This window comes from Papio anubis, chromosome 6 (genome assembly GCF_008728515.1).
Source record: "Papio anubis isolate 15944 chromosome 6, Panubis1.0, whole genome shotgun sequence".
Lineage (NCBI taxonomy): Eukaryota > Metazoa > Chordata > Mammalia > Primates > Cercopithecidae > Papio > Papio anubis.
The window spans coordinates 26581370-26593922 of record NC_044981.1 but is presented as its reverse complement, the minus strand read 5'-3'; the positions used below and the strand labels follow the sequence as shown (position 1 = coordinate 26593922).

At 43.4% G+C, this 12553-nt stretch overlaps 1 long non-coding RNA gene across 1 annotated transcript; it reads left to right on the top strand.

Annotated features, from left to right (window-relative positions):
• The first annotated feature begins 2875 nt into the window (after positions 1–2875).
• LOC108585395 lies at positions 2876–11365 on the top strand. The gene is made up of 2 exons (XR_001901632.3): positions 2876–2939; positions 11168–11365. It is a non-coding gene; the product is annotated as an uncharacterized LOC108585395 (long non-coding RNA).
• Positions 11366–12553: the final 1188 nt, after the last annotated feature.

Below are 12553 nucleotides of genomic sequence, written 5' to 3'. Positions count from 1 at the left end.
CCCTGATGTTAAAGCAAGTAGTTTACAACATGTCATTTTCTCACACTTTTCTCCTTGGCTGACAACCCTGTGGCAGCAAGAGTTTCCCTGAGACCGCCCATAGGATTCCGCCCTATGGTTATAAGCTAATGAACTACTAAGGCAACAGTTTAATTAGGAAGAGAGGTGGGTTTTGGGCCTAAAATGGGTGTCAATGGGGGCAACTGGAAGAGGTCCTTTTATGTGACCAGAGGGAAGAGCTCATTTACCACCAGGCATGGGGTAGAGTGTGCTGTGCTATGGTAGTCAAGATGGCCAGGCTCTCTCTACATTACTCTGAGACCAGGAATTTGGTAGTGGTGGCAGTGGGTCCCCATCCTGTGAAGGATGAGGGCACACAGAGCCTCAAGATCAGCTAGAGTGAGAACTAGGGCCTTCTCAGGTCTTTCCAGAGCACGCACACGGCCCTGGGCATGGGCACAACCCTATATATATGTGTGGACTTCTAGAATCCCAGAAATATGTCAGAAATTTTCAAAGCCCTCTGTATATATTTCACTCCTCAGCCTTTCTTATTAAGCTTTTTAGTTATTGTTTGCTCCAATGATTATCCACCATCTCAGATAGCTGTGATGTTAAACAATTGTCACTGATTATTGTCAACAAATGCTCCCAGAGAAAACCCTGTTCACACTTGGTGAGCTTTGAGTCAGATCAAATAAGGACAAAGTTTGCAAGTGACGTCTTCTGGGTGCTGAGTTTCAGGACACACCATCCAAAAATATGAGTGCAGGAGACCAGAATATGCCATCTCAAAATATGCCACCCTGGCATATTGATCTTTTTGAGCTAAGAGAAATTGAAGACCAGCCAACATAGAAAAAGCTCTTTGCCTTCCCCTCAATTGTCTAAAATGAAGTATAAAACACCCCTTTTGTAGAGAAACATTTACATCTATAAAAGAAATTTTTACTAGTAGAGGTATTTACACCAGGAAGAGAACTGCCCTGAGACAAATTTTATCACTTGAGGGACTTTTATCTCTAACAAGGTAACCTTTACTCACCATACATTTTCTCCTCTCACCATCCCATAATTTGCCTCCATCATTTCCCAGAAGCCCTGACCCTTCCTTTCTGTAGCTCAGGATGCTACATTAGCTTCAATCATCTGGCCCTTCTTTGAGTCTCATATTTTGAGATTTGAGGGACTCCTGTACATACACATGTAATTAAAATGGTTTTTCTCCTGTTAATCTGTTTTAGATCAATTTAATTCATAGCCTAGCCAAATAACCTAGAGGGGTAGAGAGAAGCAGATTTTTCCCTCCCCTACACAAAGAATGACCAGGCAGGTCTAGTAACAACAATTCTCTAGGAATGGGGTTTTGAAGGAGCCCCAATCCCTTTCTATTCCAGTGACTGTCAGGAGCTGTTTTTCACTGTAATTGTGGGGTGGTTTCTAGGCTACTGCAGAGCTGTGGTGGGGGGGTGGTGGTGTAATAGGACATGTTAAAATGTCTATAAAACTTACTGTTCTTACTGAGGTTCAGCCATTGTTCTTGAATAAAATTCAGTCTGATTGCTGCAAGCCTTAGGTTAATTTACAGAGTTCTGAGAAAGTTGATTCTGGCAATTTTTTTTTTTTCGAGATGGAGTTTTGCTCTTGTTGCCCAGGCTAGAGTGCAATGGCATGATCTTGGCTCACCACAACCTCCCCATCCTGGGTTCAAGCGCTTCTCCTGCCTCAGTCTCCTGAGTAGCTGAGATTACAGGTGTGCACCACCATGCCTGGTTAATTTTGTATTTTTAGTAGAGATGGGGTTTCTCCATGTTGGTCAGGCTGGTCTTGAACTCCCAACCTCAGGTGATCCGCCCGCCCTGGCCTCCTAGACGGCTGAGATTACAGGCGTGTGCCAGCGCACCTGGCCTTTTTTGGCAATTTTTGCCAGTGTTTATTGTTTTTATGGGGGGAGGGATTTTCAGAAGTCCTCACTTTGCCATTCTCACTGACTTCTCTACGTGTGTGTGTGTGCACACGTGTGTTTAATGTCTAAAAGTATAATTTGAAAATAACTTGTGCTTTAAAACCTAAGCCTTTTCCTCCCAGGGTAGATTTGGTTATCTTAGAGCAGCAATTCTCAGATGCTTTGGTCTCATGACCTTCTTATACTCTTGAAAGTAATCGAGAACCCCAGAGAGTTTTTATTTATGTGAGTTACATCTACCAACACTTAGCATTTAAAAATTAAAACTGGGCGGGGTGTGGTGGTGCACATCTATAATTCCAGCACTTTGGGAGGCCAAGGTGGGTGGATCGCTTGAGCTCAGGAGTTCGAGACAAGCCTGGGCAACATACTAAAAATGCAAAAATTAGCTATGTGTGGTGGCATGCACCTGTAATTGCAGCTATGTGGGAGGCTGAGGCAGGAAGATCACTTGAGCCTGGGAGGTGAAGGTTGCAGTGGGCCTAGATGGCGCCACTACTCTCCAGCCTGGGCAACTGATTGAGACCCTGTCTCAAATAAATAAATAAAACAACCTTGTTTTTTTTTTAAATGAGACAGAGTTTCGCTCTGTTGCCCAGGCTGGAGTGTAGTGGTACAATCTCGGCTCACTGCAACCTCTGTCTCCCAAATTCAAGTGATTCTCCTGTCTCCATTTCCTAGTAGTTAGGATTACAGGCACGCACCACCATGTCTGGCTAATTTTTGTATTTTTCATAGAGACAAGGTTTCACCATGTTGGCCAGGTCTCAGACTCCTGGGCTCAAGTGATCGACGTGCTTCGGTCTCCCTAAGTGCTGGGATTACAGGCATGAGCCACCATGCCCGGCCCTTAAAACACAGCATTTTAAACACAATAATACACATTGTGACATACATTCCAATAGGTGTCAGAGGGATGATGTCATCATGTTTTTAACATCTGGAAAACTCCAATGCATACATGTGGGAGTATGTAAGTAAAAGAGGCAAATAACTTTAAAAAGTTTATTTATTTTTAAAAATAGAGATGGGGGGTCTCACTATGTTGCCCAGGCTGATCTTGAATTCCTGGGCTCAAGTGATCTTCCTGCTTCTTTTTTTTTCTGAAAAAGAGTTCTCACTCTGTCACCTAAGCTGGAGTCTAGAGGCGTGATCATGGCTCACTGCATCCTTGACTTCCGAGGCTCAGGAGATCCTCCCACATCAGCCTCCTGACTAGTTGGGACTACAGGCACTTACCACCACACCCAGCTAATTTTATGTATTTTTTGTAGAGATGGGGGTTTCACTATGTGCCCACGCTGGTCTCGAACTTCTGGTATCAAGTGATCTGCCCACCTCGGTCTCCCAAAGTGTTGGGATTACAGGCATGAGCCACCATACTCAGCCACAAATAACATTTAAGTATCATTATAAAAATTGTCTTGGCCAGGTGCGGTGGCTCACACCTGTAATCTCACCACTTTGGGAGGGAGAGGTGGGTGGATCACCTGAGGTCAGGAGTTTGAGACCAGCCTGACCAATGTGGTGAAACTCCATCTCTACTAAAAATACAAAAATTAGCTAGAGTGGTGGTGTACACCTGTAATTCCAGCTACTTGGGAAGCTGAGACAGGAGAATAGCTTGAACCCAGGAGGCAGAGGTTGCAGTGAGCTGAGATCACTGCACTCCAGCCTGGGCAACAGAGTGAGACTCTGTCTCAAAAAAAAAAAAAAAAGAGTCTTCACCTCATGGATCCCCTGAAAGGATCTTAGGGTGAGACCACACTTTTGAGAATCCCTATCTTAGGTGGTTCCAGAGAAATAGACTATAGGACGTTCACTGGGGAGCTCCTCAGCATCAATACCTTGGGGAAGTTAAGGAAAGAGGATAGACAGAAGTTGAAATATAATGCAGTCTCACAATGAACTCTGGAACTGGGGCGACCCTTCAGAGTTGTGCACCTTGTGCAAGGGGTCCAGGCCCTTTACACCTACCTTGTCCAGTCATTGGATGTGGTCCACTCACTAAGAGGTGGAATAACATTGGGCAACAGGGCTCTCTTTGGCTCTTTAACAATTCCATGATATGGAGTCAGCTGAGGGCCCTGACCCACCAACACTCTCTGCAGCTGGTTGATTGTGTGTCTCAGTCCAACATGGAGTGATCAGGGCAGTGCTACCACAGCATCTACCTCAGTGGGGAAATGAGAATGGAGCTGCACAGTTTGTGTGGAAGGGGGCAGGCAGAGAGAAGAAAAGGTTTTGGTGCTGGAAATAGTATAAAATGAAGGAGAAAGGAATATTTCTCTGTTTCTCAGGTACAGCTTGCAGTTCTATCCAAAGTTGGCCACTGAGTTCATGTGAGAGAAATCACATTATTTATCTTCCTCTGCATAAGAATTCCTTGAACCAAAGGGGACATTCTTGTGGATTTCCCTACAGAACTTTCTGACAACTCTGGCTCCAGATTAGTTTAATCTGTTCTTATTCCCATTTGTAGTTCAGTCATTTTACTGCATGAATAGCTGGGAGACTGGTTTGCTTGCAGCTCAGTCTCTTACTATGTGTTTTTAACTAAATGCTTTCACTTTTCTTGGCCTCAACTTCCCCTCTAAAAAAAAAAAAAGATGCTTAAAATTCTGGAACCAAGCATTTATCCAAGCATTTATGGGATTTTAGAGAAAATAAAGTATGTGTTTCCACAATAACCCAATATATTATTTTATTTTCCTGGGGAAAAAAAACCACCAAACACTTTGAATTCTTCAAAATCATGCACCAAAAACACCAGGGCTTATAAAAAAATAGAGTTGGGCTTAGACAACTAAAAACCCATGCAGGTTTGTTTTCAAAACACTAATAAAGCCAACCAATCAGGCAGCACCCATTCCCTAATGCCCACCAAATTGTCCATAAAAACCCTTGAAAAGAGAAAAAAAGAACACTAATAAAAACATTAGTAATAGTAATAATTTTAGCACAGTTATCCAAACTCCTAATAACTAAAGGTGTTTAATAGTAAATGTAGGGCTTTACCTGAAGGTAGGTGAATGTAGCTTAATAGAAAGTATACTGGCCGGGTGTGGTGGCTCACACCTGTAATCCCAGCACTTTGGGAGGCTGAGGTGGGCAGATCACCTGAGGTTGGGAGTTCGAGACCAGCCTGACCAACATGTGGAAACCCCATCTCTACTAAAAATACAAAATTAGCTAGGCATGGTGGCGCACACCTGCAATCCTAGTTACTCGGGAGGCTGAGGCAGAAGAACCGCTTGAACCTAGGAGGCGGAGATTGTGGTGAGTCGAGATCACGCCATTGCACTCTAGCCTGGGCAACAAGAGCAAAACTCCATCTCAAAAAAAAAAAAAAAAGTATACCAAAAAGATGAGTTTGCTGAATTTGGGAACAAAGCAGTAGTGGGCTAATAAATCGTATGCAGGAAGAAATGCCTTGTTTTGTATTGTTTGGCAATTTCTGTGGTGTAAATACTCCTACTATGAGTGATTTTTGCTCACTACTTTCCTGAAAATTTAACAATCAGCTCTCCTAAACTGGTGCAAGCTGGCTGGCTCTAGGACATCAACAGGAGTAAGGGCTGAGTAACATTGTGACAACAGGCTAAAGGTGGAGAAGTTGTCATCTTTGTACAAAATGTGATCTACAAAGTCTTGTTTCTTTTAAGCCAAAAGGAAAACCATGGGGCTAAAAGGCATTAGATATGCTAGCGCATTTCTCTGAGGTTTGCTGAGCTCAGCTATTGGTGTATTTTGTACTCAAATAACTCTTCCTCAATGGCATAAAACATTAATTTGGGAGAAAATTGAGTGTGAGTAAAAGGAACACTGACATTATAATGCTGTCATAATTCCAGGATTAACAAAAAGCACATGAGCTAATTCCTATTACAGAAACACAATCTGTAGGTAGAAGAGGTTTTGTATATGTGAAAGGTGGGTTGGGGATGGGTTGTTTGAAAGATGGTGACTAATTTGATAGCATGTCTGTTGGAGTGGTGTAGCACAGGGATGTTAGGCTAAATTGGCCTAGGGAGCAGGAAGCTGAGCTCTCATAGTGATGATGCATTGCAAAAAAATTCCTGAAAATACCTCTAAAATGGAGGGTTGCTAAATCCACAGGGGAAGAGAAGACCAGAGAACTTCCTGGACACAATGAAGTGAAGTTAGATTGAGATCTGAGCAAGGGTTGGACAGGCAGAAGATGGGAGTGATCAGGGTTGGATATAAATTACACAGATCACTGTGGAGTTTTGCTCAGAATCTCTTCAACACTGTTACTCCTGAGCTCCTCCTCATCCCTGCATCTCCCAACCCCTTGTCTTTCTGTTAGCCTGATATGGAGACTCAAAAGAAGTCCTGGATTTTGCTGCTCTGTTGGACATAGAACCAAAAACTTAAGAATGCAAGTTCTTGAAATTCCAAGGCGACTTCCTAATTTCACTGTCAGCTGGGTTTCATGTCATCTCTGCTAACACAACTGTTTCTGTGTTTCCTCTGTGTACCTTTCTTGGACTTCAGTTTGGGATGCTTCCTTTCCCACTAATGATTTTTTTTTCCTTTTTTTCTTTTTACGTGCATAACACAGAGAATACTCCTCCACATCAACCCTGTTCTCAACACCAAGATATTTCCTCTCACACTCCTAAGTCACTCAGTCTCAATCCTTTATATGTCCTCAGAATTATTTCCAAATTGCCAAAACCTGTTTTCAGAGATAAAGCAGCAATAAAAGCACATTAAGAAGTCCCCCATAATATGCCAATCTAGATGTATCTCCATTTTCTCAAGCCTAATCCCTGCTCATCAGAAGTAACTGAGGGTCTGACAGTAACAGCTGAAGCCTCAGGAGAGGAAATGGACTTCGGACGAGAGAGGTTAGAAAGCAAAGACTATCAGTTGACATGAGGTGGCTGCTTAAGGGAGCCTGTGGCTACATTGTGTTGTCACTTGTTTAGAAAAGAGCATATTTGTATTTCTGGAGGCAGAATTTTCTGAATTCTGGATAACAGAATCTCCTTAGGCCCCTGGCTTCACAAGACTGACCCCTAGAAAGTCCATCAACAATTGGGTGGGTGGTCAGGGGCTTTTTATCACATGACCACAAGAAGAATAAAGGCCGAAGGGGGCCAGAGAAAGAGCCTTTGGGGAAAGCATAGATAAGGGGTTCTGTCATTCATGTTGTAGAAGGAGATGCCTCCTGCTTCACAGTCCAGGAAAATCTCAACCTGGGGGCTGGGCTCTGACATGAATAGAAGGGTCCTGAGAGGAGAGAGGGCCCAGTACCCATTTACAGTTGACTCCACAGCCCAGATTCCATTCTTGGGAGCAAGGAGAATTTTCTTCACATTCTTCCTACAGACTCCAACCAACCATTATTTCCCATCTCCCACCTCTACCTCCTAGTAATGTCTCTCCGAGGTGAAGGCTTCCAGGCCTAGCACACAGGGCCAGGAGTCACATCTCTCTGGTTTTTCAGGCAGTTTCTGACACGAATCTTCCAGTCAAACAGATTTGAATCCTAATAAAGAGGTGAGGGTGGGCTGTGTTTGGGTTGAGAGTCACTTCAACTGGAGAGAAAGACAGAAACAAAAAGTCTGACCATTGGTGAGTGTTAGTGGTTACAGGACTATTTTGCTTCTAAGAAACAGCACTGCTGTAGGATTTTTTAGAGATGAAGTCTCACTATGTTTCCAGGGCTGGTCTAGAACTTTTGGGCTCAAGTGATCCTCCCACCTCAGCCTCTCAAAGTGCTGAAATTACAGGCGTGAGCCACTACGCCCCGCTGATCCTGTATATTTTTTGAGCTCATTGTACCAACAGTTCCTCCATTAGTTTGGTTAAACATTCACAAAACGAAACGAAATGCCCCCAAATATGACAACTGAGTCCTTGTAGGAGAAATCCTTAAGTGAAGCTTAGTATCATGGAGTTCGCTGCATATTCATATATACATACTTGGGGACCCATGCACTAAAAAGACAGACTCCTTTTGTTTATAATAATTCAGCACTTGCTGTTAAGGTGATTAAGGCAAGTGGGTGTGGGTGGCAGAGATAGTGACAAAGGAAGTGAACTAGAGGAAGAAAGATCAAAAGATGGGAAGTCACAGTTAGGCAAGGGAAAGAAGGCAGGAACTGGCCCTGTTGCACTGATATACTTGGTTACCTGGGCAGGGCGTTGACAGGCTCTTGGGGGGATGTTGGGGGCACCTAGAAAATATGGAGTTGAAAATTTACAATATACATATGAATCTTTAAGGCACATCTCTTTTTAGAACCTTTTGGAATACATTCCTAAACATAACCAGGAGATATTTTAGGAGTCTTTTCCTCTCCTGGCTGGGGGCAGTGGCTCATACCTGTAATCACAGCACTTTGGGAGGCCAAGGTGGGCGGATCACTTGAGGTCAGGAGTTCAGGACCAGCCTGGCCAACATGGTGAAACCCCGTCTCTATTAAAAATACAGCAAATTAGCCAGGTGTGGTGGCGTATGCCTGTAATCCCAGCTACTCCGGAGGTTGAGACAAGATAATTGCTTGGCTGGGGAGGCGGACATTGAAGTGAGCTGAGATTGTGCCACTGCACTCCAGCCTGGGCAACAGTGAGACTCTGTCTGACAAAAAAAAAAAAAGAAGAGTCTTTGCTCCTTTCTGATCGTAATTAGTTCCTAAGAACATGCAGTTGGAAGGTTTCTCCATTCAGGTTGTCCCTCTTCAGCCAAATCTCAGCCTCTTCAGTTCCTCACCCTATGCATTCTACCCTCTCCATCCCCACCCCTTTCTCTGTGCCAGTTCCCCTCTCAGCTTTTCAGTCCCTCTTCTTCCAGGCCTTGTAGCCCTGGCTCTAAGCAATTTTCCCCACTTACTCCTGAATATTCCTATCTGAAAATCATAGCCCAAAGAAAAAAGGTAATCAATAGTTCTCTGTTGTTAATGAAAACTTTAGACAAATTAAATTTAGCAGTTTAATTTGAACAAAGAACAATTTGCAAACCATCAGAATGATCAGGAAGCCATCAGAGAGGTTCAGTAAGCTCCATTCCACGAGGGAAGCGACATACAGAAACAGCTTAAATGGTTACAGCTCAGAGTTGGCCTTATTTGAACATAGTCTGATCACTGGCTGCAGGGTTGACTGGAGCCGACTGAAGTTCGGCTACTGGGATTGGCTGAGACTCAGCTATTTGTTACAAAAGTATACTCCTGTGCCTTAAGCTTTCAGTTAGTTTACATACTAAGTTAGGTTGCAGTTCATTATTTAAGGGCTCAAGTAAGGAGCCATCCCTCAGGCTAAATGTAGGTATATCTCATACCAAATTTAGTTTAATTTAACACAATTATTTCTGCTTTAGTTAAGATTCTCTGATCCAGAATAAAGGAAAAGAAAGCATGTGCTGTACACTCCATCTGAGAAACAGTAAGATAATCCTCTTTGTAGGAATTTGTGTTTTGATTGGCTCAGAGTTACCATTTCTCATCAGTTGCTGGGCAGAAGCCACTGGGGAAGGTTAGAATGAAAACTGAAACTATATTGAATCGTACACATTGATGAAAAATTTCAGCCCTACCTCTCAAAGTGTGTGCAGCTCTCTGTGTTTACCTATTTGAATCATTAATGTGTGTGTTATGTGTAAAATCAGTGTTTCTTCACATTCAGCTGTCTTTTATATCGTAACAGAAATATCAGGAGAACTGAGTGGAAAAATGAAATGATTTTAAGAAGAGAAGATAGGTATTAATTAAAATGATACTGTGGCAGTTTGCAGACATCCCCTTGCATGTAATTGTTACATAGAGGATATTATCATCCTTTTTTTTTAAATATTATCATCTTTTACCACAGAGCCAAATGAAAGTATGAACAGAATGAAAACTAGATCTACTGCATCTATTTTAGTACCTCCAAAATTCAGGTCTCAGATCCATTACTGAATTATAGAATTTTCTGGTATCCAGAGTTAGTGCTGTCAGTAACTGCATATTTTATATTTTTCACAAAATTATTTTGGGTGTGACTGAGCCTTTCTTCACCTCTTGCTCCTTTTTTGTGCCATACTGTATTTTCATGTGTATTTGTTTCTCACTCTGACAATGAAATACGTTCTGAGGTTAACCTTTGGGTAGACTGTGGGGGATGTAGTAAGGGGTCCTTGCTACAAACCTTGGGACCTAGTGATAGCAGACAGGAGGCAGTCAGATGCAAAGGCAGGTAGCAATGGGTCCCTGGTGAAACCCCACCTCCAAGCTGAAGACAGTTTAAAGCCTGAAAGTCAAACTACAAGGTAAATCCTCAGCCCTGATTGAGAACTTGTTGAGAACTTGTCTTCATGTTTGGTGCACTTTCCTCTTATTGGTCCCCACCCTTCAACTACTTTCCATATACCCACCCTTTCCTAATTGGTTTTTTACAGCGTTGTGGCCACCTTTGAGTGGTGTCTTCACTTTAACCTTTTTTGCATACTCACAAACCAATCAGCATACACTTCCCATTATGAGTCCATAAAACAGGCCTGGACCCAGCCACACAGGGGGAACTTTCCCGCCTTCGGGTAGGGGTGCCAGCATCCCCTCTCTGCTGAGTGCTGTTCAGTTGCTTGATAAAATTCTTCTCATCCCTCCTCACCCTTCAATGTCTAGTGTATCCTCATTCTTCTTGGGCATGGCACAAGAGCTCAGGAACTGCCGAATGTGGGTACACGCTATAACTCAGGTGAGCTGGGGCATGCCAGTGTAGCCAAGCAAGGCTTGGGTGGGATGTTGCTGGCCAGAGGTTCCCTGCTTGCAAAGTGATAAAGAAGAAAAATCCTACATCACTAGCACTTGCAACTTTAGTTGGGTCACAAATAAAATATAAAGGCCTATCATTTGTTTATGACATAAAACAGACACTTAAAGTAATTAAAACCCCCAGGACTTAGCTGAAACCTTGAGTGATAGAAAATGATACTACAACAGTTTGAATTGAGGCTCTTGGTAGAGTTGGCTGGCTGCTTGCACAATACCAGATCCACTTTTCTCAGTAATAAAATCCCATTTTCTTATTGCAAGGTATCCATCTCATTTGTAGACAGGGGAGGCCAAGGGACTAGGTTTGAGCCAATTGCTTGAGGGTGGAAGTTTTATCAGAGAGATTATTTAAGGGGAGGCTAAAACAGCTGGTAGACCCTTACACTCCCCCTATGTTCTACTTCCTCTTATGTAGAATATGGACTTTGGAGCTGGGCAGCCCTTTGTGACCATGAGGCAACACTGAAGATGCAAGCCACAAGCTAAGACAGAAGAAAATAAAGACAGAACTAAGCTGGGGCATGTATGACATTTCAAGCTCTCAGATCAGCCCTTGATGGCCACCATCCATATTTATTGACATGAAAAGCGGTCCTCATTTTGTCAAAGCCAATGGTATTCAGGACTCTGTTATTAATAACAAAATGCAATTCTTCCCTCTACCCACTACAGTTTATCATGAAACTCTTCAAACATATAGGAAAGTTGAATATGGAATTTCTATCTCCAGCCTTGAGGTCTCACCTGGACTCTTGGTTATTCAATGCACTACTCTGCATCTCCATGTGCATCTCTAATAGGCTCCTCAACCTTAATGTATCCACAACTGAACCTTTGGTTCTGCACCACCCCCATCTTGCTCCTTGTCTCTCCATTTCCCTATCTCAGAAATTCACAGCTCCATCTTTCCAGTTACTTTTTCTTCCTTCCTTCCTCCCTCCCTCCCTCCCTCCCTCCTTCCTTCCTTCCTTCCCTCTTTTCTTTTTTGACAGATTCTCACTCTGACACCTCAGGGCCACTGGTGTAAGTCTCAAAGACCAGAGGCTGGAGACTTTGGAGTTGTGATATTGAAGAACAAGAGAAGAGTGTTCCAGAGAGAGAGAGAGAGAGAGAGAGATCACCTTTCCTCTGCCTTTTGCTCTGTTGGGCCCACAGCTGATTGGAAGGTGCCCAAAGATATTGATGGCAGATCTTTTCCACTCAGTCCACTGACTCGCATACCAGTTTCCCCTGGAAACACCCTCAGAGATACATCCAGAAATAACGCTCCATCAGTTGTCTAGGTATTCCTTAACCCAGTCAAGTTGACACCTAAAATTAACCATCACATTGATTTATTTCCCAAATCCTCTATCCCAACTCTCAAATATGGTTTGAGGATTCCTGGGGTGGGGTGGGGGGTCTTTGACATACGTTTTTGTCCCCCGACCTTTGTTTGAGACGTGAGTTTCACTCTTTCACCCAGGCTGGAGTGAAGTAGTGCAATCTTGGCTCACTGCAACCTCCGCCCCACTGGGGTTCGAGGATTCCATCTCAGCCTCCTGAGTAGCTGGGATTATAGGCGACCACCACCATGCCTGGCTAATTTTTGTATTTTTAGTGAGACGGGGTTTTGCCATGTTGACCAGGCTGGTCTTGAACTCCTGACCTCAGGTGATCCACCCGCCTCGGCTTCCCAAAGTGCTGGGATTACAGGCGTGAGCCACCGTGCCTGACGTGTTTTTTGTTTTTTTTTGAGACAGAGTCTCCCTCTGTTGCTGAGGCTGGAGTGCAATGGCAGGCTCACAGCTCACTGCAAACT